This window comes from Buteo buteo, chromosome 18 (genome assembly GCF_964188355.1).
Source record: "Buteo buteo chromosome 18, bButBut1.hap1.1, whole genome shotgun sequence".
In the NCBI taxonomy this organism is placed as follows: domain Eukaryota; kingdom Metazoa; phylum Chordata; class Aves; order Accipitriformes; family Accipitridae; genus Buteo; species Buteo buteo.
The window spans coordinates 24,611,198-24,627,754 of record NC_134188.1 but is presented as its reverse complement, the minus strand read 5'-3'; the positions used below and the strand labels follow the sequence as shown (position 1 = coordinate 24,627,754).

The 16,557-nt window shown below is 37.2% G+C and overlaps 1 long non-coding RNA gene across 1 annotated transcript in view; it reads right to left on the bottom strand.

Moving 5' to 3' along the window:
- LOC142041400 (uncharacterized) overlaps positions 1 to 15,134 on the bottom strand; it is a 342,669-nt gene extending 327,535 nt beyond the window's left edge. Inside the window, exon 1 of the long non-coding RNA XR_012653466.1 lies at positions 15,077 to 15,134. This is a non-coding gene — a long non-coding RNA (uncharacterized LOC142041400). The remainder of the gene's footprint in view (positions 1 to 15,076) is intronic.
- Between the last annotated feature and the right edge of the window lie 1,423 nt (positions 15,135 to 16,557).

Sequence of the window (16,557 nt, the reverse complement as noted above, 5' to 3'; positions counted from 1 at the left end):
ATACTCAGCCTCCACAATGCTGCTAACCAAAACCTACAGATGCTTAAAGAGAGGCTCATGAAATGTTGGCATTCTCCAAAAAAAAAAAAGAAAAAAGACCTGTTCCCACAAACATTAAATGTTGTCCCAAAGCAGTACACAGTTCCTTTTACAGAAATCCCACCTGAGCTAATGTGAGATAAAGATACTTGTTTTTATATGAGCTGTTCACTCTGTGTACAGAAACACATGGCATGCTAAGTTCAAAGCCAGGACTGTGATTTTACCAGAACACACTAAGGAAGGATTAGTCTCGGAGTTTGTGTTTGTGAAAGCATTTATAAAATGAAATCGAATTGTTACACTTGGTGTTTGTAGAGTACAAAGGAAAATGCATTAGGTTTTAAAGTAATGGGGTCAAACTTTTAAATACAGACATTTAAATTGCACGTTATACTCCAAATAACCATTAGTTTATGCTATCTGAATAAATGAATGTCTATGCATTGTTTTCAATCTTATTTAGATATGTACATTTTTCTATAGGATTATACATGTTATGGGCTCAGAAGATATTCCTCCCTCATCTGCCTAGGTATTGTACTGCACTTACGCTCTGCTACATGTGGAAGGATATCAGTATCACTACTCTTTGTTCTGTTGGCCCCTCTCTGACAAGAACATATGAAGCCACTAAACCACTTAAATGGGAACCCTAAAGCTCAGATGGGCATATCAAAGTAAAAAGGAAAGAATAACTCTCATAGCTCATATGGTACAATGTGATTATTCAGCAAAAAATGTGCTTTTTCTCTCCCAAAGCTCCAAATGGGTATTCTGTCTTAAAGGGCTGAATGTTCCTCCTCATCTTGTAGACCTGACAGAGCATAAGGATGCTAGCGTTGCATACCAGAGGCTAACCCAGACTTCCAACCTGTCCAGTCAAGCTGAAGAAGGTATAAAGGGAAATAGGAACTCCAAATCTAGTGTCAAGATAGTGTCTAATAGCTAGACTCCCAGTACCCCCTTGGCTTATACAATATAAAAATCATTTCACCATAATTGCAGTAAAGGACATCAGGAGCAATTTAGAAAAGTAAGAGACCCTCAATGTGTAAGAGTGTGTAAGGTTCTCCTGCTTTAACTCACAAATTATGCCTACTTAGTGTGGCTGTAAAATAAAGAATTCACTTTACATAGAAGGAAACTAGAAGAATTTCAAGAAAGAGTCAACAAGATCTTCTAGAAGTCCAGGTTGGAGTACCCTATAAGACAATTCATAACACCAGTGCTCAAATCTTTGGTTTAATTTGTTAGTCGAAAATTGCAAATTACTCCAAAACAGAGTCCCACAAATTATTGATACAAAAATGGAGTAAATAGAAAATCAGATTTATTTCTTGTGGTCAAAGCCTTCCAGGAAAATAGTAAAAAAGAATAATTTATCAACATGTCCTAAAGAGACTATGAAAATACATTCAAGTAGCACAGTATGACACTAGCTTTTAGGACAATAGTGTTAATATAATGAATGTCACTTTACACTATAGACAATAGGCACACCTGATATTTTAAAATCCAATTCTCTTCAGCTCTTGTTTGCCTGTCAGTAAAATCTAACTTGAATTGGTACAGAGACTAAAACAACGAATATAAAGATTTCCTTAAATCTGAGTGATTAAAAGGTTTTGATAAACTGGATTACATTAAATTGGTGTGATTATTTCATGCCCAAAAGTAAATCTGTAACTGGTTTAACTGGGCCCGCGCTAACAGACACCACTGGAAGATTTGGTAGATAGACTCTGTGCAAATGAGAACAGCCCTTGTTGCTGTTAATCTTCAGTAAAAGTGCTAAATAAACAAGTGGCAACTGTTTAATATGTAATAACTTTCTTCCCACTGTCTTTTAAAATAAACTTGAATGCTCATTAGAGAACATAAACTAAGATGTGTTAATAGGAGTGTCACATTCTCAGGCGATAACCCAACCATTAGCACGTGTCACTGATACAAATCTATTTGTTAAGCTACATTATAATTCTGAAAGAACCTGTAACCATAAAAGCAATAAATCTTCTTGTAAATAAGCTGCTTGTTTGTGGCTGGGGAGAGAAAGGGGATACAAACCATGCCCTGTTAACATTATTTTGAACTTTCTTACTGTTTTCTGAAACTTAAAATATCCTAGCATTACCTGTTCCAGGATATTTAGCATTTTTTAGTCCAACAAATATATTCTGAAAGCAGCTGCTAGTACAAATTTAATATAAACATGCTTCATTTTCTGTGCCGATGGACTCACAGAAGGGCTAACCTCAGTTAAGGGTGTAACCTTCTAAAACAGTACTGTAGGAGACATCAGGCAGCCAAGTCCCCAACTGTGAATGGCCATTAATGAATCTGAAACCACCACATTCCAAATAAGACTTTATCTTACATAACTCCAACAAGGTGTACAAGAACACATCTGAAACTCCCTACCTTTCTGTTCCCAACCATATACATTTAATGATATATTTAAAACGAAATTACTTCTTCCGGCGTGGAATGTAAAGTTTGCCTATGAACCAAGAGTCCTCTTGGTTTTCTGGCAGGAGTGGTACCAATATGAAACAAAGACAAAAAATCTATAATTAATTAAAGTTACATTAATCGATCCCTATGTCAGGACCCAGAGAACACTAATTAGCCTTAATTGCCCTGACCAGCCTCACCTGGGGCCTTTACTTACCCTCTTTGCACAGGGTCCCTAGTCCCTTTCTGAGCTATGCCATAGTGCGCCTGTCTTCAGCCCTGTCCTGGCCGGACCTTGGACCTGTATTTTAGGTAGTCTAACTCCAGTCATGTCTTTGGTCTCATCTCCTGGATCAACCTCTTGCCTACATTGAAGCCCTGTCTCATGCTGCTCCTGACAACTACCTAGAAGACCCTGGACCCAGTTATAATTATGTGTGTGTATATATATATATACATATGCCATGAATATGTAAAGTATATGTATAAAAACACTGACTGCATCTACCTGTCATGTCCCTCCCTAAGTTCACTGAGTGGCATAAAAGTGGCAAAAAAAAGAAAAAAGAAAAGAAAATGAGAAGAAATATCTACATTTAATTAGTTTCTTTTATATGGTTTTATGCAATATATACTGAAAACCCATAAGTCTCCTTTCCAAACATTTTTATAGCTTCTTACAGGGCAAGGGCCATGGCTTCCTGTGTGTTAATTATATTCCATCCATTCCAAAGATTTTTGCAGTCCTCCAAGGCCTCTTTATTTCCTATGGAAGGAGCAAATTTGCCTGAGGTTGGGGTCGGGGAATGGACACAAAGAATAATTCCCCTAATAGGAGAGCAGAAAGAAGATCATGTGAAGTCTAAAATCCAGTTGTTTGATTCCTACATTATTTTAAGTCCATAAGAGCCACTTGCTTTAACCTGGGACCTCATATATCTTCTCTCTCCACCCTCTGCTTGAGTCAAGGCTCTGTTGAGCTTGGCAAACCATAGCAAGTCTCTAAGTCAAAATACTTTTCTTCCCATCTTTTTGTAAAAACCCAGATCCTCCCATTGCTACCCAGGTTTCCAGTTTTACTTGTACACCTCACTACATTGACAGTCTTGTGGGAGGACATGCAATGCAAGAATGGCGTGTTTATTTATGTGCTTCATCTGGGAATATTATGTGACAAGTGAAAGGGATGTAATCCCCCTGCTACATGCCCTCTGCTGAAGCAGTCTGGTTTGTGTGTCAGCTCTTCATTATAAGGCACAACGTGCTGGATGTGCTGCATTTTCATTCTGTTTGAGCATCTCCTAATCTTACAATATGTTAACTATAATTTTTGAATTAATTCTACTTTTTGGAATACTTTGAGTTCTCTGCAAAATTATTCATGTGTCTCAGTGTGCAATAGCTTGAGGGTTTTTTTCCAGACTAGGCTTTGGATAGAGGGTGACTGTAACATCAGTTTAAATCTTAAATCATTGTATTGATTAAAAAGAACATTCAGTTATGTTTACTTCAGCTGTTTAGTTGCCACTGGACAGCTCAGGTGGCCATTCTGCAGCTAGAAGCAGCTTTGGTTTTTGAGAAACAATTGTTGTGTTGGTTTGCCAGGCCAATACTTCTCAAGAAACAGGCTGAAGCAGTGATACATGATTCATAACTGGGGTTTTTAGCTACATCTTTATTTATATCATTTCTTCTTAAACTAGGTGTTGAACAGATATGACTTTTTTTTTTTTGGTAAAGAAAATATTGTGGTTCTGCAGATACATATACATGTACAGATCAGTCTGCAGAAGAAAAACACACAGTATCTCCATTAAAAAAAAGAAAAAGAGAAAGATAATGATAAACAAGTTAGCTCTCCTTTCTAAGACATTTCTCTGCATCCAGCCACTTCAGAGCACCACTGTAGGAAATGTCCACAGGGAGCTCTAACTCTTGAGGGAACTTACAGAGAGACAAGGTGATTTAATAAGTTTAAATTCAGCCTTGTACCATACAGTCAGAGGGATGAAGTAAAAGATAACACTCCCTTTTAAAGCTTACTTTCTGTTTTCCTGCTGCTGTAATGTATGTGTTTGGTGGTTGCATTACTCTTTAACAACTGTGATACAACTGGGGCAGTTTCTGCATTTTTTTGTGCTTTTTTTTTAAATCCACACATTTAATTAAAGAGATGTAAAAGTTATGTGCATGGCTTTCTGCTTTTTCTTTCCTCTTCATTAATTCATCTTACCTCCAGGGACTATCAAAGAGTAGTTAGAACTGAGATGTTGTAAAAGACCCCTGGAAAGTTCTCACGTTTCCTAACACCACTGTGCAAATGTTTTCTTATGTGTCCATTTCCTGCAATGACTCCATTTATTCTTTTCAGATACACATTATCAATTAATATCCTGTGTGCCTTTTTGTCAGGCAGCTGTCAGGCTGGGATAAATGAGCTCCTTGACCTTATGTTAGGAAACATTCAACTATAATTTAGGGTATACAGACCCATTCCATCCCCCTGCCCTCTCCTTTTCCTTTCAATCCACACAGCGCTTCTCAAAGCAAACGTGTTGGAGAAATCTTTTTCTCAGGGGCTGATGGCATCTCAAAGGTTCAGAAGGGCTGAAAACTACAATCAGCATTTGGCTTTCATGATCCCCTAGAGAACCATTTCTGTCACACATGAAATGCACAACAAATAGTACAATCTCTGGTCTTAGAGTAGTCTTTGTGGAGGTGACAAGTCTATTGCAACGATGTAGGGCAAGTAGCATGGGTATTCTCCCTTGAAGTGCAATTTGAATTCTCTGTTGGTAAAAATCAGCATTGTTTTTTCTGACTTCAGTGGAGCTATTCCTGCTGACAGCTGCTGAGCTTCTGGCCAGCAGTTTCCAATTGCTTGACTTTATGCTAATTTCTGAGTCAGAGAGGTACATGGATGGTCCCAGACCACAGAGCTTTCCCTTCCATTTTAGTAAATCTTTTAGTAAACCTAAATAGAGTTTGTGAGAAAACAAGAATTCGGTACTGAGTGTTGTTATCCTGCAGATTTCCATAGGAACACAATGCAGTTATCTCCCTAGGTAGTCATTTGATATAGTTATGAAGTAATACACCCTAGAAATATCTTTTTCTGTCATATTTATAGCAATTATGTCAAATAGTGAATTTAAATAATTTGAGTTGATTACTGCTGGTTTGTGAAAACACACAGTTTGACGTATTCGCAAGTTTCAATTACTGTATGTGGAATGTAATTATGTGGAGTACAAAGCTCCAGGGGAAGCTGTGTTTGCTAAATACACCTTGTCTGAAATGCAATATGATCTTTACTTTTTTTTCCCCCAAAATTTGAAAATATAATAAATTTTGTCAATGGCTGATCATCTAGCAGATCCCACTTTTAAAAGCTGAGTAGACTGAGTACAGAGAGAAAAAATCATCACAATCTCAGCAACCCATGTGCTATTTGAACATATAAATGTAATAATTCTTTAATTTTGTTTTTTTATTTTTGTGGCCACTGTTCAACACCCCTGACTACTGTTTTTACTCAATGAAAGCTTAGAGTACAATGTCGTTTGTTTCAAAATAAGTCTTTGTAACAAGAAACTTAACAATGGTATTTTATCTGGTGATTCATTAAGGGTTCTTTAGGAGTCATTTTCTTAAAGGTACCGTAGCACTTTTAGTGGCCAACAGTTCCTTAAGAAAAAAAGACAAATGATCATCTGATCATCAAGTCCTGTCAGCCGTGATTGTAGGAAACATACAGCAAAGGTACTTTCACATATATCCTCCCAAATCCCACACAGCTCAGAACTTCCAAAAAATTCATGGTTATAATGTGCTACAGAAAAGGAGCAGGAGGGCTGAGGTCTATCGAAGGTGGCAGGGGACAGAAGTCAGCATTTTGCCATGGTACTGATCCCAGTGTTTATAGCAGCTTTCTCTTTTGTCCTTGTGAGACACTTCTTGTTAGCTCCAGTGCCGCAAACGCTGGCATAAAGGGTTGTATTTCTGTGAGTTCTGCAGCTCCATCCACAGAACTTCTCACATGGAAATGCCAATTAAAATTTATGTTATGCTTTTAAATACACAAAGTTTCAGAGTTGTTAAATTTGGTCCTCTCTAAAGCATCTGTGTAGTTCACATGCATCTTGCAAAAACAGATCGACATTAAAATCCATTTTATTTGGGTTGCTGTGATAACCCCAAATAAGCCTAAATTCCTTCTGTTCATATTTACTCACATTCATGGCTTTGAAAACTCCTTATCCTTCTGATGCCTTTATTTTCCTTGATAGTCAAGCTGTTTTCATATCTAGCAGGGGATGCATATCTGTTTATTTTATTTTTGACAAATAGTGCAACAGACATGAAGGAAGACATTCATGATTATTCTTTTTCCTTAAACAATTGCGTGTCCTTTCTATTGTGTCATTTATCAAAACAATTCCAATTATTATCATTAAAATTTCAAATTTCCTTCTTCCTAAATAGCTGAAAAATATGCTTTTGACAGGTTTGACAATGGTTTGATTTGAACTTCTGCTTTAAAGGACCAGTAAAAGCCTTTTATTAATATCTGGGTAAATAGGACTTTCGTACTCACAATAGGACAATTTATTTCCAATTAACTGGAAATGAGCAGGATAACAAGTGAGGGAAAGCGTTCTTTTAGAAATAAATTATGTACCACCTGGGTGTACTCAATTACAGTTTTGCTTTAACACAAGACAGCACCTTCCTATTGTCCTTCATGACTAAACAGTTTATTGCTGTATACTTAGCTGATATACACTTAGCTGAAAAGGAATCAGAGTGGCATGTCGCTTTCTAACGTGACCACTGTGCCCCAGCATAATTCTGGAAGAATGTTGCCCTCGTGTTCTGCTCTGGTGTTATGCTTTGAGGAAAATCGTCATAATAGAAAATAAAAAATGAGAAAGGGAAATCTGTAATAATACCATTTAGTTTCAAGAGCTTCTGAATTAGATGAAAAATATGGCCAGAAATGTCTCACCTATTGACCATTTTCTACATAACAACTTAGATTATTGCCATTTCTTTTAATCTATTTATATTAATTTCTAGAAAGGAAGACTCTGTATAAATGAGAATAAATTTCCTTGCCTGAAGATGCAAGGAAGGTTTACATAAAAGTATAAGTGTATTTCCTTGTTCAAACATTTGGAAATTACAGAAAACTGGAATTATCTGTAGGACTAGACAAGGAACTGGTGCTACTTTCATTTATACAGCATGTTAGTCCATATAATGTAATTAGTGCAAATAATGACCTGACTACATGATCTTCACACTCACCTTCTCACATGGTAGTATCTTTCCACTGATTTCAATTGCTGACCAATTAGTTAAAAAGTCAGCAATGAATATATAAGATGTGTATTTCTGGGTTTTTAAAAAAGCAAATGAACTAACTGATACATGAGAATTAACCATAGAGAAAATCATTTGTGATGATGCACTGGCCAGAAATACATGTATGGCCCAAACCCAGGATGTGTTGTTGATACTGGTATTAGCCAAAGAAGAGTTATCAAAAATAAACATGGATAAATACAAATAAATGAGTGGTATAGGGAAAACAAAGCAGGTGCTCTGCCACGGGGACCTCTGGTGAAACTGTGATAGTTCTGGGCAAGAGCAAACCAGAATGTCAGCATATTAGGGGCTGCTAGGGCATCATTACGTAGGAAGAGGTCAGTGATGTCAGTAATTTCCTGCATCTATTGAAGCCTTCTTGAAGACTACTGGACCAAAGACTACATCCTAACTAATTTTTCCTCCAAATATTGGTAGATCTGTATTGCAGAAGTGTTCTTTATCATATTCTCCAAGGCAACACAAATACCAAGTATGTCCAAAACCAAAAAATAATTCTTTGCCTTGGGAAAACCTCAGATTCCTGACTGAGTGGAAATAGCTGCAGTTCACCACACTGTCAACCACTGTCAATAATCCCAGCAGCAAGGCTCTTCAGGCAGTGACACACAGATGAAGAAGAATTTTCATCACAGGACGTCCAGTAGGGCTCTAACGACAAGTTACTTCAATCAAAATACATTAATTATAGACCTATACACTGTACATTTCTAAGTGAAAAACAACCCAGCTGAGGTTAATTCAGGTTACCTGTTACTCTTCACTCTTGTGTTAGAAAAAAAGAAGGTTTTTTTTCAGAGCAGTGGTACAAAACACTGATTCATCTGCCTGTATGATTAAGTAAAAATTCCTTACACATTTAGTCTATGCTGTCAGGAGTCTCCTTTTCCCTTTATACAAGTTCCTTCTCTTTATGAGTGTGGACACAGATCTTAAATCTGATAATTTGCCCTCCTCTCCTGTCTTGCGATCCTTACTAACAGCTAGATAGCCTGACTCCTCTGTAATGGATGCACTCTTTCTGTTTCATTTGATTATTACATGTTATGGTAGTTGGTGTGGAACAACAGCATTAAGTATAACACTATAGGAAGGTCATAACTTGGCTTTTACTTTAAAGGATCTAATGAATTAATTTAGCAACAATACCAAATACTAAGCCAACTGCAACTTTTAATTAACAAGAAATGTCTACCATAATTAATAAATTATCTTAGAGGCATGAATCATTTAATGACTTGAAGGTTAGAGACCACTACCCTCAAAAAGAGATGTAGATGTGGAAAACATATGAAAGGTTTCATAAGAGGTAAAATTTTTCACATACATGGAATAAATCCATATTTAACTTCCCTAAGAGGTAAAAGCACTTCTGCCACAGGATAACTGGGCTGTTTATGTGAAATGAATTGATAAACCCTGTCTACCTTACTGCGTCCTTGCATTAGAGAATGGCTTTCAAGACACTTCTGCTCAGCAAAGGAATTGCATAGCTAGAACATCTTTAATGAACACAAGTGTTATTAACATTTCTGTTCAAAGAGTAAAAATAAGGCTAGGTATTGCAACAATCAGTAGATATGCACTAGGTTTCAAGAATAACAGTTGTTTCACTTTAGAATCCTGCTCTGTCTGAATTTGAGCCAAAACCTACTGAAGCCACTAGAATTTTTGAATTTGCACTATGAACTTTATAGCATGCTCGTGAATCATCCTCTTAGGCCTAAATTAATTTAATCTAATTTAAGGCAGCTGAGATGCCCATACTTGGAGCCAAGTTACAAACTGCTACAGAGAATGATTTTCTAATTTATTTTTTTTACAGTAGAGCCATGACATTTCTAAATAATCCTAATAACAGATGTGAATCCCCCCCCAGACTTGCAGAAAATTGTGATATATATGACATACTAAGCTACCTAGATCTTTTCACTGCTGCTACAAGACAGTTCAAAGGAAGACATTATGCAATTAATACAGAATAATACAGTGCAATCACAGGCTATCAAAGAAAGAATAAAATTAAGCACTTGAAAGAAAAAAGGAAATATTTTAAGTTATTTACTCAAAGTAACAATATTTAACGTGATACAGCACCAACTATCAACAAAACCTGAGAGCATTTCAAGTGAAGAATTGAAGGGGGGGAGTGGGGCTGTAACTACTTTTTCAGAATCTGTCTGCCTCTGTTTAAAGGCCAGATTTCTCTGCTAAGTCCAAACAGAGTAGAAAAGCTGAGATTCTTCACAGCAGGATGATTTAAAATGTTTACAGCAAGAGCCTAGGTCTCCTGTTTGATGAACAAGAAAAGTGTCTCACCTAGGGTTTTTCTGAACCCACTGGTCTCTGTAACATTAGGATCACACATCAAACTTAGTAAAAATCAACCCATTTTTTAGCTATTGAAGCTCCAAAAGTAGAAGCAAAAGTGCTACCATAAACAGATTGAATCTAGACCAGATCTCATAGTTAGACACTTGAGGCTGTGCCCAAGTGCTCCACACTGAGGAGTACAGCAGAATGGGAACAGATGATGTTCCAACAATGCAGCAAATGGAGACAACTGGGAGATTGCCTTCAAATATTCATCCTGGTATGAAATAAAATCAGGATTTTAATTTCCCAATTCACTGTAGATTAATCAGAAACTCTAGATTCACCCTGAACAAAATTTGGAACATCTAATGCAAGTTAAGTGAAGTTAAGCAGTTTTCAAGGTCAGGCAAGGATTCTTTATTTGTATAAATAAGGTAACACATTTGAATTTGAAAGTTTTGTTTTGTCATCAAAAAGTGATTACATTTGATAATGAAAGTTCAAATCCAGTCCTGAAATGCAAATTCATGAACAGGGAGACAAAGAGGTTTCGCTCTTGATAATCCTGATTTTGGATGTTTTCTAGTATACCCAATGGCAAATGATCTCTTCCTCTCTCTTTTGGGCTGAACTTGAACATGAGTTTCAGCACCACAAGTCAGCACCAGACCAAAGACTTTCCCCCTTGCCCTGTGGCTAATCTCCCACTTAGTCACAGTAAATGACCTGATTTAATCTGAGGTGAAGTACCAACCACTAAGAGGCAGTTAGCAACACTTCTTGATATGTCACCTAAAAACTGCAAGACATCTCCTGTTTAAAGACCATGGTAGTAGAGGGTCAGCATCCTCAGAGTACAGGGGCCTGTCCTGATGTGGTTTGGTCTATGAACAAGGTTTCAATAATGAGGAATCAGTTAGAATGAGTCTGGCACAGGTTAAATACAAATGTGTATATAGGCAGGTCTGTCCCAACCACCCTTCTTGTATGAGTTAGAACATCTTCCAATCTGTGCTAATTTACACCTGCCATGATGTAGATTATCTGTCCAACACAGCTTTACTCTTTTGATGCGCAATAGTTTTTAATTAGAAATCCTTAGGTGAAATTCAGAAGATCTCATCCTCTGCTATAAAATAAATAATTTCTAAATTTTTCAGCATAGAAATAAGCATCCACATTAGGCACCAGAATGGTGATCAAAGATGTTTCTCTTTAGGATGACCTCTGGCCTGAGATTTTTTACAAATTTTACCTCCGGTTCCCAAATGAACTTAGCTAATAATCAGCGGCTTATTAGAAAGCTTCAAGAAACAACACGTCTTTTCAATCTGCCTACAAGGTCAAAAAAACTTCCAGCAGGATTTAATATACGTACACAAGCTTGATGTATTGAAGTGCTGCGTTTTTTTACAATGTTAACAGTTTGATGAGAATATCAATTAAACATGACTGTGTAGTTAAGATTTCCATCTCCAAATGCAGCTGCAGCAAGTAACTGGACTGCTAATCAAAGCAGTGTTATAATTTAGCACTGATGAGGAAAGCAGTAGCCGTCAGAAGGGAATGACAGAAAGGAGGCAGCTGCTTTCATATCATTTTAGTGTCCATTTCTTTAATGAGCCTGAGGAGACAATTCCCCGCTGACTATTCATTAATTAATGGAATTTATGAGAGGAGAAGAGCTATCAGCATGCAAACAAGTAGAGAACAGGTGATGATGGTCTTCTGTTTGCAGAGAATGAGCATACTGAGGAAAGGAAGCTTTTGAATAAAGTAAATGATCTGAAAGGGATATTTAACAAAATGCTAAGTTCCCAATTCTTTGGTTGGGCAGCAATTAAGTGTGGCTTACAGCTTAATAGAGGTATATTATTAAACTCAACTTCTGAAATACCCATGGTCAGGTCAGCAAGAAAGGAGGAAGCAACCCAGAGGATTCAGCAGATGGCTCTCTCCCATTCTGAGTGAATACCAGTGTTTTGCCCTGATTTGATTGCACTGATAAACAGTTGGATAGATCCTGCTAGGAAACACTGTCTCTTTCCAGCTTGGTCTTTCAAAGTTATCCCAGTGGCTTGCCCTCTGCTTGGGAAGTCTGAGATGCCTTCAGTGAGTTTTGCAAGGCAAACCAAACTCTTTCCCAGCCATAAAGATCTCAGGGTGCAGAGCAGATTGTGCCAAAATCAACCTGTGGAGATTAATAAAGAGAAGATAATATCACAGTGCTGAGCATCAACCACCCTTCTGTCAGGCTAGAGATCCCTTGCATATGTATGGCATCGTAGGGTACCTGAGATCGTACAATTGGTTGTAGTCTCGTGGTATCAGTTCACAAAGGGATTCTTTGAGCCTCTTTGCACAACTTGAATTCATGTAATATTAAACATCCTCAGGCCAGATTCCAATTCATTCTCTTTGTTCTGATCAGAAAGTGTAAAGTAGCTGGATTTAGACACATTTGTACTGAAGAAAACTGATAATGCTGATTCCGTCTGTTTTCTACTGGGGGTATTTTGTGTAGGATGTGTGAGGAACATGGTGGAGCTCAGATCTGCAAGTGCAAGCTCCTTAAAGACTTGATGTTAGCAGCATATGTCAGAGCAGCCACAAGTCTGCTGTAAACAGGACAGGCCGAGGCAGCAAAGACTGGACATGCGAGATAGATAGACTCCAGTTGTAAAAGCTCCAAACAGTATCCCATCATGTTTAGGGGATTTACATTAGAAAGGCCATAGTGACAATCACACCCATACAATTTGCCACTCTTAGAAGTCTGTTCCACAGAATCTTGCATCTCTTGCATATGCAGTAGTCAAACACAAGGATTTCATTCTTGACACTACATACCACACACAAACTGCTCCACATATGTTCACAGAGTGGGTAGCTACAGCACATGCTTTTTCTACTGAAGTTTCTAAATGTCAGGGATGTTACACATTTTTCTCAATGGCTCTTCTATTGGGTGGATGATGGAGAAATAAACAAACAACAAAAAGAGTTGAGCAATTGTATCCAAGGTCATAAGCAATGACTTAATGCAAAACATGTCTGGAATGCATCATAAAAGAAAAAAAAGCATGCCAATTAATAGAAGAAAATATGGAACACAGGAAGCCTCCCTCCCTTTATATTATATTGTTTTATCAAATGTGTAACATCTTGGGGGGGAGGAAGGGGGATTTCAATAACATTGTGGAGACTTTGGTAACTAGGGATAAGGCATAGGTAATAAATAAATAGAAGTCTTTCATTCCAGGATAAGTATATGTGAAGTTAGGTTTTAAATCTGTCTATTAAATATTCTCAATTTTATTGCATTGCTCACACCTCTTTGCATTTTTTCTAAAAATCTGTGGCTCCAGAAGTCCTATGAAAACCTCATTTTTTATTATAACATAGATTATAATTAAAAAAACCTGAACAAAGCAAACTAGAAAGATGAAAGTAAAAATGTGTATTTTAAAATATTGTCTTAATGTTTAAACCAGTCTTGGGTTTCTGTTTGATTTCTTTTGCATTGTAAGAGGTAATCTGTTCAACCCCTCTTCCTGACTCCTTGGGAATGACAGTACCAGCTTTCTATGGGAAAAGACTGTAGTTACACACCTTTCTGCCTGTGTGAAATTCATTCATTGGCTCCAGCCAGGTTCAAGACTTCCAAATAATTTCAGTACAAACATGAAATAACAGAAAATAATAAGAGTAATTAACAGGTAAGCAAATTATATTAGTCCCTTTCTTGCTACATTCATGCAGGACTGTGGGGTAGAGAGTGGAAGCCTGTCTTGTTTCACTGCAAAATATTTCATTGACTTCTAATAATATGCAGCATTCTTGTTGCAGCCATTTCATTGGTGGGAATGAACTGTAAAACCCCTTGAGTTTAAACCACTTGTTGCTAATTATAAACAGGCATTCAGATTTGAACTTTGGCTTTTGTATTTTGTTGAGAAAGGTTGAAAATCTTGACCATTTGTCTCCTTTCATGTCTAGAAATATATCTAATGTCATCTTTAATCTAGCCACCACTGAAAATATCACACATGGGAATCCATATCTCTTTTAAATTAGCTGACATTAGTATTATAGCAATGCTGTCTATCAAAAAACACAGGTAGATTGCCCAAGGTAGCACACACCAGACACTGGTGCCAGGTTGCCAAACCATTACAAAGATTTCCCCATATGTGAGACGGCAAAACTAGCAAAAGTTTAGAGTGATGATTTCCAGAGGAACCTGGGACAAATCCATATGCAATTCAAAAGGAGTCTAGCACTCTTAAGTTGCAACCAAACTGATATCAAGGCTATTAGGGAAGAAGGGAGAGCAGCTGGTTTTAAGGGAAACAAGAAAAAGAAAAAAGAAACACATTGTTTTCTACTTTTTTCTCTCTTTAACCATTGAAATCACCAGCTGAGCAGCTCTTTCACAACTGCATGGCCTGACTCTGGTGAGCACCAACAATCCTGGTCAAGACAACAGGAACGGAGCAGCTATCAAAATATAAATGGGTGGTGGGTATAGAAACCCTGTCCTTCCCTCTCATACTCGGTGGGCGCACAGAGTACAGATACCCTGACGCTTGGTGCAGAAGCCATGCAGCTCGCGCATGTAACAGTGACTCACACCTCCAAAAACAGTTGACCTGATTGTACCACATTAAAGCATAAAATGAATAGTTTTATCCACTCCTTTCATTTGACAACATTTGTTCCCTCTGACACAACCTGCCTCCCCCACACACCAAAATCTCCAACATCATCCCTAAACAATTAATTCTTAACTGATTTTATACTCAGTTGTACATCAAAGTTGATGACAGATGTTTTTAAAATAAACGTACTCCACATCTAGTATTCTTACCTTAACAAAGCCAACAGGATGTCTGAATAAATCCTGTGAAAATGCAGCCCACTTCCTAAGGAAAAAACAAACAAACATATATATATAAATAAAGACTGATCAAAACTGTGACTGTGGAATATATGAAGATAGCCAGTCTGGTGAGAACTTTATATGCCAGCAACACATCAAGATACACATCCTCCTCCCAGACTTTGGTTGACCCCAACTGTAGATGAACATGTAAACATATTTGCTGCTAATACTCATTTTCCTGTCCCAGGTCTGATCAGTATATGAAACTTGCCTATATATTGCATCAGAAATGATAGAGGAAATTAATAATGATTGAAATGCTTTCTGATCTTATTTTTTATGATATGAGTAATAGGACAACTAATTTCAAAACAATAGCTGAACCTTCTCTCTGGATTTCTGGAAGATTTTTTTTTAGCTCCACAGCTTTTTTCGTCATTCCTGAGGGTTATTGTTATTTTCTTTTCATATTTAATGAAGGCCTGAGACTAATGAAACTAAAAATTTCAGATTCTTAGAGGCTAAAATAAAAATTACTATTGATTTAATTTAAAAGTATTAAAAATAATTATATTATCTTACTGTTCTTCATGCAATTTTAAGACAATCAGTAAAAAAAAAAGGCGTATAAGTCCAAGAGTGATGAAAAGATCAGATTGTTGGCATTACTACTCAGTTTTTAGTCATAATATAAGAGCAAGGAGAAACTGAATAGAATTGAAGGAAAGAAAATGTACAGCTAGTTAAGAAACACTTACTTCTTCATAAGATTCTTACTGAGCTTCTAAAACTCATTGCTACAAGATACCTCCTAAACCAGAAGTGGCCATCAAAAGTTAGGAAAGAGGCCTCACGTCTGACTTCACAGAAAAGTAAAAATTAGTGTGCTTTAAGCCCTGCCCCTGCTCTCTGACAAGTTCCTTCAGTTTTGATCAGAGAACTTCTCACTCAGATACCTTGGCCTCTGTTTTTCTATGATAAAATGACCCAAGGAAGTATTATAAGGACAGGTTTGGGGGGTTCTTTTCAATGACTCAGACATGCATCACTAATTGTTCTGGGATGGATGAAAAAGCCTAAAAGTAAGAAGCTGAATTATCACTTATTTACTTTCCATTTCCTTATGCAGATATGTCCTAAAAGACTGAGAGCATGGGTCCATAAATGCAACCTGTATTTCAACGCAATTGTACTTCCCACCCCAGTTATTACAGAATAAGCATCTAAGTTACAGCACCCATTTTAAGACCCTTTTAGAATATATTTTTCCTGGTAACTAACAGCCAAATACAAAGTTCAGTCTTAACCTTCTTCTCAAATTTGCTGCCCACAGAGATAAATCTCCTTGTTTCAGATCTAAGTTCCTGCTTCCCCTTTTGCACCTCATTTTGCTTTAATTGCACCATTCTGAACTACCCTACCAGCACCTTCTTGCAGAGCTAAAGACCCCAGTCAAAAGATTTCTC